Source organism: Pectinophora gossypiella, chromosome Z (assembly GCF_024362695.1).
Source record: "Pectinophora gossypiella chromosome Z, ilPecGoss1.1, whole genome shotgun sequence".
Classification (NCBI taxonomy): Eukaryota; Metazoa; Arthropoda; class Insecta; order Lepidoptera; family Gelechiidae; genus Pectinophora; species Pectinophora gossypiella.
In genome coordinates this window covers 8,601,538-8,614,052 of record NC_065433.1, presented here as the reverse complement: position 1 = coordinate 8,614,052, position 12,515 = coordinate 8,601,538, and the positions used below count along the sequence as shown (strand labels likewise).

At 34.4% G+C, this 12,515-nt stretch overlaps 1 protein-coding gene across 9 annotated transcripts in view; it reads right to left on the bottom strand.

Annotated features, from left to right (window-relative positions):
- Window positions 1-12,296, bottom strand: part of LOC126380503 (period circadian protein) — a 50,660-nt gene extending 38,364 nt beyond the window's left edge. For 8 of the 9 annotated variants that reach the window (XM_050029949.1, XM_050029955.1, XM_050029957.1 and 5 more), the window contains exons 1-2: window positions 12,062-12,296; window positions 5,797-5,873 (exon numbers count right to left, since the gene is read on the bottom strand). The gene's annotated coding sequence lies outside the window, so the exon portion shown is untranslated. The remainder of the gene's footprint in view (window positions 1-5,796; window positions 5,874-12,061) is intronic. The other variant, XM_050029950.1, reaches the window with a different exon arrangement.
- Between the last annotated feature and the right edge of the window lie 219 nt (window positions 12,297-12,515).

Sequence of the window (12,515 nt, the reverse complement as noted above, 5' to 3'; positions counted from 1 at the left end):
TAACCCAACTGTATTTGGGTAGGTATACGTGTTTTCAATACAATACGTTTATTTCATACCAAACAAATAGTACGTGTACAAATGGAGGGAACACAAGAGCTATTTTATTCTAACTGATTCTGATTAATATCTTCCACGCCGACCACGGTAAATTTCTACCGGACGACGAAGAACGGTTATTTGGCTAACCATTTGGCGTGATAGGTTCGCAAAATCATAGACGATATTTTTATTTATTATCCTTTCAAAGGACCGCTGTAAGTTAGCGAGCATGCGGTGGTAGCCAACGATAATAATGACAGTTAAAAAAATACGCAATGTGTCTGAAACCACACATGTCATGCACGGTAACGACCTAGACGTAAATGCCCTATCTCAAATCTGAATCACATCCCTTATCTACATTACACATACACATGCATCGGACTTATTTACGTTTCTGATAATACTAAATATTTTTATCGAGCCAGCAATAAACTACGATGCTATACTGCAACGTGCCCGTAGTTGTCTGAATATAATAGGGTCATTCCTGACTCACAACTGAAATGATCTGATTATCTGATAATCCTGATACAACCGCCACAGCGATTTCCAATTCCATTGTTTATTAGGTTAGGTTAGTGATTACTTTGTAAATACTAATTATAGCAGAAGTAGAATTAGGAAAACTATGTTAAAAGACTTCCTTATTTAAACATTTATATTAACAAAACATTAGTAGGCCACTTAAATCAAGAAATTGTGAACAGTATTTCTACAATATTATACCGATCAGCTGTTATGCCCACTGTCACTTTTTCTATGGCTCTTGGCTCTCTGGGTTGTTTTTCTCTGCGTCTTAGTTTTAGAATTCTGATCACCTTCTTCGGTAGATTTTGTCAAATGGTGTGGGTTTGTCAAACGGGAAAAACAGTAGGTATTATGTACTGGTGATTCTGAACCTGTGAGCTGTAATAATTAATAATAATATTCAAACTCAAGTGGATATAAATATTCGATTGACCGGGTCACTTTCTCCTAAACATCACTATTCGGAAGAATGTCAGAGAAATATTTTCTTGTGTTGGCAATTTCAGGAAATGAAGATCACGTCATGTTTAAAAAAAAACAAAAGGTTTCGGCGGACGATACGTCTTGGACTTCGAAAGAAACGAAAACAAGTGAAGACAGAATTTTCGTGAAAAGCGTAGACTGGAAAACTTATTTCTGTATTGGACTTTTAACTTATTAGTATTATTTATTATGATTCGCAGTAAGAATAATTGGAATTCTTCGACGTAAGAGTGTCATTTACTGTAATACTAAGTAATCAAACTGGGTATGTGGCTAATATTAAGTTTTATTGTAGAATTCGTTAACACTTGTTTCATACTTTTTAGAGTGCGATTTTCGTTAGTCCGATAAAGTCTGTAATTTTGTTTGATCGTCTAACCCTCATATCTCCGAAACGTGACACTTTAAGACAGGAGTTGTCATTATTCGTATAATTGCTGACATACACTGAATACAACTGGATGTTGGATGTCGAGGACGATATATCGAACTAAGTATTAATTTTATGAACTTAATACCTAATTCTCTTCCTATTTTCGCCCATAAAATAGTTTTGTAAACCAGTATTCATATAGTTTCTATCTTGTGAACCAAAGGTAGATTTATGCGTAACAAGACCGTACAATACGTTTTCCCGCCTAACAAATAAAATGACATTTTGACGTTAATGGGCTAGGTGATCAACAATGCGTAAAAAACAACGATTATTTATTAAAACATGAACTGAACTGATTAACAACTCAATTGATCTGGTCGATCTGATTTGATGTTACTATTGTGTATTTACCGATTTTCTGCGGGGTATCATCAAATATCACTAAATTACATGTTCGAAATATCCGAGCATCTCCGAGGCAAGTCACTTAAATGGAACGTGTCGACTATAATCAAGAGCGCAACCGTACGGCTTCAGCAATAAGGATATAAACGCAGTGCAACGTCATTGAAAATAGAACTACACACCAATAACAGTTTTACACACAAGCACATGAACCACACATGACTCATACATAAACAACTTATTATTAAATTACAAAAAAAAAATGCTAACCAATTTATTGTGACAATATCTGACTGAAATGATTATACTGATCAATAACGCAATACACTTAGGATCATATAATGCATTTTAACAAAGAAATTAAGCTGATCTCCGAATTAAAGGTACCTAAAAGTGATGCTAACCCAACATCAACGGAATGCAAAAATTAATAATGTAATATCGTTGGCATAAATTAAATGCAGTGAATAACTATAGGTATACACCTTATTATTCCCAGTGACGTTTTGCTCTAATGTCACTCGTGCGATTTACAAACGCGTTGCAGTAAACGTGATAAGTGACGTAAAGGCAATCCACACTAGAGCCCTCTATGAGAACTAAGCCACGGGCATAGCCGACGGGCTTGTTTGGCTGCGTTATGTAATGTATGCTAGTACACATCATAGTGATATGACGCAGTTTTAAAACACCTTACATTCTATTTCTATAGATTATTCAGATTGAACTTGACAATGAGAGGTGAGAATCGTTCGTGTTAGGTACATAGATAAATCAGAGGTGGTTTTCCTAAAAGGCTGCCGTCTCACTGGTTGGCCTGGGCCCGGGCATAAGGCAGCCAGATATTAGGAACGGCTAATTATGGCAAAAAATATGATTAAAATGTAAATATGAAACGATACTAAATTCGTTTCCATACAGGTGACCTAACTTTGCGTCATTGTGCAGGCAAATTCAGATTTTAATAAGGTCTCAGAAAACGATGAGCTGAGAACTTACTGAGAAGGAGGCTGAAATTACATTACATGAATTTATTTATATGCCTCTATAGTAACATATATTATGTATAAATCAATGCATTTATGTCATTATAATAAGACTGCTAGTGTGCCACTGAGCCAAATTAACTTTGACACATTCTAACGTAGAGAAGCAGAGACAACTTACACATAAAAATGGCAACTCCAACCAAACCTACTACAGTGTTTTTAAAAGAAATCTGTATCTTAATAACCAACTATATAATATACATATAATATGTATTTTACATGACTATAGCCACGATCAGATCATGGGACAGTAGATTAATTTGTGAAACCTCCAGTCTATAGTTCGGTCAACAAATATCGCAGAAATGGGTGTAGAGTACGTGAGAAGAGATCTAAGCGATTCTTTCAGAAATGTGTTCAGGGTGTCTAGGGGTTTAACACACTAAAAATCCCACGTCAAGGAATTGAGCCCGAGAGGGGGAAGGGGGTAAAGGTCCCATTTTTAGGTTTTTCGCTCCTGCCCATATCTGTCTGAATATAGGGTATAAAATATGGGGTGAAACCACGCGAATAGCCTCTAGCCGCCCCCATACTACCATCCCTGTCCACCCGAATGAGTTGATAATATGTTCATCTGATTGCCTGATAGAATCACCACAACAGCGATATTACCTACTGCATGTTTTACTGTCTGTTTTATTATCTGTTTTACTGTCTGTTGTCCGATTTAGTAATATTTCTGCATCGGATTACACAAACATAGCATAACTGATAATTAGAAAAATATATTAAGTATTACAAGACTTAACTGACTAGACTGATAAAACTGGTGTGTTGTTCTGTTCGTTGCTCTTAACGCAGAAATCAGAAATCAGAATCATTTATTCAACGTAATTATCATGGATAAACTTGTTGAAGGTCAATGTAACATTTTTGAATTTACGTCATTTCGCAAGGTGTTATGGCTGAGGAGAAGAAATGACAAGAAACTGCAACAGCAACACATCTTTTAAAAACCAATGAGGATATACATTACAAGTTATTTAATAACTAGAGGAACACATTCAATACCAGACATTTTTATCATTTAGGTAGTCATTAATCTTATAATAAGCTTTTTTACATAAAGTAAGCTTCACGTGAGCTTTAAATTTATTTTCTGACAAATTTAATATATTATCTGGTATTTTATTGTAAAAACGTATACATAACCCCAAAAAAGATGAATTTAATTTACTTAATCTAGAATTTTGAATAGCAATTTTATGTTTATTTCTTGTATTGTAAGTATGCCTTTCACAGTTTCTCGGAAGGAGAGATAAGTTTTTACGTACATACATAATGTTTTCATATATATATTGACTTGCGACCGTCAGTATATTTATTTCTTTAAACAGCTCCCTCAAAGAGTCCCGACAACGCAGCTTATAAATAGCGCGAACTGCTCTTTTTTGAATGATGAAAATAGTTTCTACATCAGCGGCTCGACCCCACAGCAAAATACCGTAAGACATTATGCTGTGGAAGTAGCTGAAGTAGACAAGTCTAGCAGTGGGTACATCTGTGAGTTGTCGGATCCTTCTGACGGCATATGCTGCTGAACTTAGCTTGCCCGCTAGTGATACAATATGTGGGCCCCATTGAAGTTTTGAATCTACAGTAATTCCTAAGAAAACTGTGTGTTCAACAAAATCTAGTTTCTCGTCGTTAATTTTAATGTTATTATTTACTTTCTTTACGTTTGGTAGAACAAATTTAATACACTTCGTTTTCTTAGCATTTAGAACTAGGTTATTTACTGTAAACCAACTTAGAACCTGCGACACAGCGCTGTTTGCTTCGTCAAATTCCTCTAACTTAACGCACTTTCATTTGTTCTCTATAAATTATTTAGTTTTTTCGAAATGACAGCCCGCCATAAGCATCAACTTTTTTCTGGCCAGTGTCGTTATGACATAAATAACCTACAAACCGCTTACTCACTCCAGTAGAAATAAAATCGATATGATGTATTTTATTATTATGAATTTAATTACTTAAATTCGAGAACTGATTACAGTTCGAGACAGTCGTCATCGTATAAATCAAGAACTAGGAATTCATTTCTGCAACAAAATTTTTACCCACCCCTACAAAAAATCGAAAATTTCAAATTTAAAAAAATTCTTTTCCAAAATTTAATCTACATACCACACGCTCCGAAATAGTCTACAGCATATAGTTTTCAAGAAAACCTATTATTGAAAAAGAGAAAATTAAATCTTAAAAAATGTGACTCAGAGAGGATTTAATTTTGTTTTTGTGTATTTCCCTTAGCACGGGTGAGTGCTATTGGAATAGCTCAAACTCTATTGGAATATCAGAAAAGTGTATAACAACAAGTTGTAGGAAATTTTAAGCTTTTATTTGGTATTAGAACTTTTTTCTCTAGAACGCATGGTTTCTGAGATATTAGCCAAAAACCCAAAAATAGGACTTTCCCCACTCTCCCCCACTCCTGCTCGCCTAGACGTGGGGAGTTTTAGTATGTTAGAAATACCCTGAACACATTTCTGAAAAAATCGCTTAGATCCCCTCTAACGCACTATACACCCCTTTTATTGATCGGGCTAGAATAGTAAAGGGGATGGCAGTTTGTACGCAAAAACATACTTATTAAAAAATATTCAGTACTTGCAACGATGCAAACAATATTAGATGGTACCTATCTACTAATTGATCAAGCAAATTCACGCTACGAGCAAATTCATGAAATCGTCCAGCGAAAACAAGTTGCTGACAAATATCCTCGTACCTGGTACCTTCTCTCTTGTTTGTGCGCTACAACAAGTCTAGGTGACGTCATCAAACTACCATCCCTGAACACCAATCATTGACAGGTCATGCAACAACCAAGTACAATGAGGGAATTGGCACAATCACAGAACAGATAATAACATCGATTCAATGGATTCATTAAATCTGATTTACCTTCCTTTTAGCATTTCAATTACATTTTTCTGGTCAGCCAAACCACTGGTTATGTGCGACGCTAAAGTGTTCCGGTCCTGAAAATGATTTTATTAAAATCATTTATTTAATTTAAAGTTCAATTGACATAATATGTATAGTGCATACATACGCGTAACAGTAATATATTTTTTTAGAAATTGACTTGAACTTCAATGTGATATGTATTAAAATATGTATTAAAATAAGCTACACATTAATTTAACTACACTGATTGCAATTGGTCGGTTTTCTTAATTCAATTCGAGAAGCTTAACGAACCTAACGCATACTTAGCCTGTTTTACACTTTCTATATTTCCAAATTTGATTGATTTCATACATGAATCCGGATAAGAAATGTTCCGGTTTCAAGGTTCCAAAGATTATACCTAGGTATAAGTTTCTACACTGTGATGGTTTATTTGTTAGACAGACATGTAAACCTCGAAGTCGAGTTACAGTTATATAATAATAGAAACAATAATATCTATAATACGAATCATTTATGACAACACGTAACGTACTACACGTCACAAAATGTCAACCTGTCTTCGTAACATTTATACACAGGATGTTCGATGTTAGGGAGAAATATTTTTTCCTAATAATATCGAGTTAATTGCTAAACAGTTGTTATGCGAACTGGACTAATATCAATTAAAGTAACGTAAAATATTGTAAATTGGACATGAAACATTGATCCACTTCAAAGGACACCATCTAGGTACGTTTAACACGTGACGATTGGGACACGTTGTCGAAAACGTGCCAGTTTCTATATATGTAGAGATCTCCGGCATCCTCCGCGATATCGGCCATTTTGTTAAAATATCGTCTTATCTAGCGTAACAAATCCCACTCTTAGGCAAAGGTTTCTTGATCCTTGAGCCACACATAGTATTGGGCATAGATTTGGGATGTAGGTACAAGGTAAACAAAGTCAATACTTATAACGCGAAAATATTTAAGTCGATGGTATTGGAAGTATATGGAAATCTTACAAGCATCATACATATGTATAAACTCACGCTTGTAATCCCTAGTAGGATGGACCGAGCCACAAGTCACCTTACAGCTACTTTTCATATGAAGTCCTAAGATGGAAAATGACAGGTTGTAGACCCATTGTATATTAGAGCAGACACAATCCTTTATCCGTTACGTGCTCGAGTTTACGTTAAAAAAGTAAAAAATAAAAAGTACTTTAAAAAGTTAGGCCGACTTCAAAATCTGTGTAATAAAAAGTAAGAAAAATAACATTTTGTTGAATACAACGTTAGAATCTAAAATCTGATTAATTAGTTCAGGGGTTTTTTTTAAGTCAAGTGTCTATTTATTTATATTGTAAATCTGAAGTCGGGGCAAATATACCGAAAATTTAGGTGCATATTTCACCCGTAGTCATAGGTAAAATGATCGCGGTGGAGCATTTGCAGGGTTTGCAGGTAGCGAAGGTTATATTGGTTGCGCCGACTAGACGACTTCAGAATTTCGATTCTAACATTGTTTTCGGCAAAATATTATAATATCTCACTTTTTATTAGACAGATTTTGAAGTCGAATTATTTTTTTAATTACTTTTTATGTTACATTCCGGGGATGATAAGCAGATGAACAATTTCTATGACATTTATTCGCTCACAAGCCCTCATAGGAGCATTGAGAGTGTGTAAGATAAGTTATTAACAGCTGAGCTAGTAAACCGAAAATACAAATATTTCCGGTGATGTAAAAGTCGTAATTTTTTCACTTTGAAAATTATATAACTTGAACGTCAGTTTTATAATTCGAATACTGAAAGTTGTCGAACGCCTGTGTCTACAATGAGGGACTTTCAAGGCTACGTTCTCCAAAAATAATATAGATGATTACATGATTATTCAAAATTACAATATATTGGCAGAAGCATATAAGAATTATGTTGCTTCCTATGTTGCTTCTCCTTATTTTGATCAGAATAATAATGGGTAGAAGATGTAGTTGTGCCTAAGTGTAATAAAAAGGGTCATCATTTATACCCTAAAACTAAGTGAAAATATGTCTGTTATCCATTAAATTAGAAGGTTAAACGAAGAAAAACCCTTACAGCGTCATCTATATCGTTTTTGAGGAACGTATCCTGAAAAGTCCCTCATTAAATAAACATTTCTACATCTTTCCGGTCATAACACAGAACTTTTACGTCATGAGTGTACCGAAACACGCGATCTTAAAGAAAAATGTGAATAATCACATCTCATTATAGGTCTTTACTTGTATAAGCCTCGACGTCACGTTGTTGTTTTTTGGCCGCTAACTTTTACATCAAACACGTAAATACCTCCTAAATTAGGGAAGAGGGCATTTACAACGGTGAAAATGATGCATTATCCATTGTCGACTTTCATAATAATTATGTTATCTCTAAAATATCATGATTTAGACTATTCTGGAGCGTGTAGCTCGAAAACGGTTATGGATTCAGGAAAAGTGTATACATCATTGATTTATCACTACCGTAGATACAGCGCTTGATACAAAAATGTGGCGAATTTTGGTTCTTTTTAGCTATACGTTCGTACATAGCGGTATATAGAGTATATAAATTAAGAAAGTACGCATTGTCTTATTACGTATATTATTGCGTGGTGCTTCGTAACGCGGTCGAATTACCTATACTGCGACTCGGATTGACCGGGAGTATTTGTTTTAGTGTAATTTAAACTAAAATAATGATTTTTTGGGTTTTACTGCGAAAATTAAAGTATTATACTATGATGACATGCACAGTGTCTTAGTATTAACTTATTAAAAATATGATGTTCCATCCTTCTTTTGTGGCTTTTTAAGTTTTTAGCACGCACGAATACGCATGAGCACGCACGAACATGGGGAACCCATGTTGCCAGTTCGGCGCCTAATCGTGCACTGAGGTAAAGTACTGTCAACATCGCTATATTAACAGTAACTTTGCGTCCCACCTTTTGAGCGCTGATGTTCAATCTACGGTAGTAGTAAATATATGGTATACATAAACGAAGTGAGATATTAGCGAAAGAACCGTTCCCCCTTCTCCGACTCGCCTCCTATATGTGAGAAATTTAGTATTTTAACTCACTATGTTTAGTTTAGCCTGAAAACATTTCTAAAGGAATCCCATAGGTCCCTTTTTACGCACTCTACAGCTCCTTTATTCACCGAGCTATCATATAAAATAAACAGACTACTCGTATACAGGTACCGGAGAATACCGGTTCGGTCGATTACACTGCACATCTGCAAGAACGATCGGTGCGATTATGATTTATACGTGTTCGGCCATATCTATGTGTACCTCATCTTGTTATTGTTATAATTTGTAGATCTGTTACCTATTATAATCGACGAATTTGCATGCTTAAGTTTGTGATGTACTCTAAAAGTTTGTTTAATGCACTTAGGTGAATTAGCTCAGGTGAATTAAGTTTACGAAGGGGATAATGTACTTTGCAATTGTTCATAATAATAAAAGGTCCGACTCAGGATCAAACAAACAGGCAAATATTCAAAATCCTATAGGTACGCGGAGACACCTTATCGTTTGATTGAATCAATTTTACCTACCGAATCTAAAGAGACAATACTACCTGTCTATCACCTAACGTGTAGTTTAGTCAGGGGCATCTATCGATAAATGAAAAGGTCGTACTCGATCAAACTCACAGGATTCAGGAGTTATAAATTCACTTACATAACATTTATACAGGGTGTAAGTGATATCGTACCGATTACAGAAGCGGATGATTAGACCATGATTCTAAGTTGATATGAAGTGTAATTTCCTGTTCAATAATATATTTTCTTTTTAATTATTTTCAGTTCCATACTTTTGCGACGGATAATTCAACAATCATGGTCTGAACATGGGCGGATCCAGCGGGGTCATGGGAGATGAGCCCCATGAAACATACATACATAAACTCACGCCTATTTCCCATCTGAGTAAGCAGAGACTATAGAATTCCATTTGCTTCGATTCTGACATACTTCTCTTGTTTCCTCCACACTCATGTTTCATACACGCCACTTCAGAGTAGACGTACATCTCCAATTTGGCCAATATACGTTCTTCTAGACCGTCATCTTATTCGCTCAAAACGTCACGTTATACCTACGTACGACTTTTTTACTACAGAACACATGATAATATAAAAATAAAAGTAAAAACATCACTGAATGGTACTGAACAGAGATAGGAAAGGCGAAGATGTACTACCACAAGGATGGAGAAGGTCAATAGGCATCAGACAGGAGTGGTGCAGCAATAAGGAGGAGGCATATGTCCTAGGACAGCCAGACATATAAAATAGAATAGATTAAGAAAATGTAAATTGTAAGATGTTGGTGAATAAAGGGTATTTTTATATCATTTTTACTTATAAAATAAGCACATGTTTTTTTTTATATTTTTACAAAGAACAGGCTTTTCGCCGACAACTCCATCTAGATGAACTTCAATTAGAGAAATAACTTAAGCAGTCACCTAGTGTAGCCGGACACCTGGGTAAAAAGGCTGGACACCCTCAATTTAAGAAGAAGAAGAATAGAATAAAATAAATTTAGATAATAAGTCTCAGTATAAATATTACTGCTGGATCACATCATCATCAATATGACATTTTTTTGTGTAAAATCAGGCTTTTTACATCATTTACCAAAAAAAAATGAATTTGAATGACAATTTTTTTATTTTTTATTATTAATAAATCATCCACGCCGCCAACCAGATGACTTGTCAAATGTAAAAAGCCTAACAAAACCTGGACCATTCTATTTGACCAAATATGCATTCAAAAAGTCCAAGTGGTCTGACAACTCCACTCAGGGTTAATGTAGCTTTTTACTGGTAAAAGAACTTTCAAAATCATTAGCTCCAGAGATTACTTCCTACAGACAAAAGTTTGTGAATACTTAACCTCTTTATAATATAAAATACAAATATTATTGTAAGAAAACTCGCTTGTGCATATGCAAACAAAATCGCATAGAAAAATGTTTTAACATCCATAATATAGTAAAACATCACTAATAGTCAACAACAATTAATTACAGTTAATTCAGGTGTTTGCATAATTTACTAAAGCATCGCAGTGCTGGACACCTCACAATCCACACTATAGAAGAAGAAGGCCTCCCCTCAATCAACTGGAATACGGAGCATACTCAACCGTGCTGCTCCATTGGTGGTATATAGAGCAGAATGTACTACCAATTAAAAAATGTGAAGGGATTATGGGAGATTAATCCCCACTCAACAAAAATAGGCTTCTTGAAAAAGTCAACTAAAGGATTATGTCATCATCAACACAATGGACTTTCTGTGATAAGAACTGCTAAATCAAGTGTGGCTGCAGTTTGTCTTGTGGCTCTTGTTAAAAATTTTAGACTTAATTGTGTTTGTCTATCCATATAGTTTTATTTTAATGCAACATTTAGTTGACAATGCAGTGTGTTTATTGTTACAACCACAGAAAAATAAAAGAAATGAAAGCATATCATAAGTGTTGGGATCATAATTATATAATGGTGGCAGGCAAGTAACCAACTTTCCTGAAATAAATAATTCAACTTCAGCTCATCTGCTCATAGTAACACAAACAACTGATTGTAGATATAACTCAAAGAAAAAAAAAATTCAACTTAGCATATTTCAATCCAATTAAATAATGCAACACATAGCAAAAAGCTTACAATCTTTACAACACTGAACAACAACAGTTTGTAAAACCATCCGAATCAAACCAACTGTATGTAGATTTAAGTTTGGCAGCCTAGAACACATTGTATTCTTATTAGAAAAAATAATCTAACCTAGGCCAGAGTAGGGTACATTATTTGTACATTCACATAAATTACAATAATGGATGATAAATAGGTACACATTATGGTTTACCTACTTACTCATAAATTCTAAAATAATTGGCCTAAAAACTATGAGTTTCATAAATAGACAATTGTTTGTAACTATTGTTTTCATTTAAAATTAAGCTTCCTTGAAATGCAATTCTTCCTCCAGTACTGGCTTACTCACATACCTGCCTAATTATTTTTTAATTAAACTCTTGTTTACAAACGAATTGTCAAAAAAGTTACTAGTTGTCAATTTATCAGAAATGTACTAACAGCAAAAAGAATTATTACCATTTTTTGATTATGCATTGTAACTGATAATTCCACATTCGCTTGCCATACGCAACTCAAACAAGAAAGTGATGAATGAAACTTACCTATAAACTATACTTTATGAGACTCCAAATGTGACTTCACATTCCGCTTACGTACTTGAAGAATTTTAATTATCAACTTCAAAGTCCAGTGTTTTTCTTGTAACTTCAGTATATGATTTTCAATAACATTTACACGATATCAATTGAATAAAAACAAAAATTACAAGGACAACCTCACGGCTTGTTTATTATTTGGCATTTGAAATATTTTACCCGTACTTCGCACTCGGTAACGTCCGTGATAATAGTGATGTCAAAATCAACAACGCAATAATCGAACATTCGGAGCGAGTATCGATATTTTTTATCGACTTTAATACTTGTTATGTAAATAATAAATATAGGTAGATTTTTTTTATTTTACAACTGTTATAAAGAAAAATATTTAAGGTTAAGGTGATTCGTTTTCCATACAAAAGTTGATGCAGTGCTACAGGAAAACGGATACAGGAAT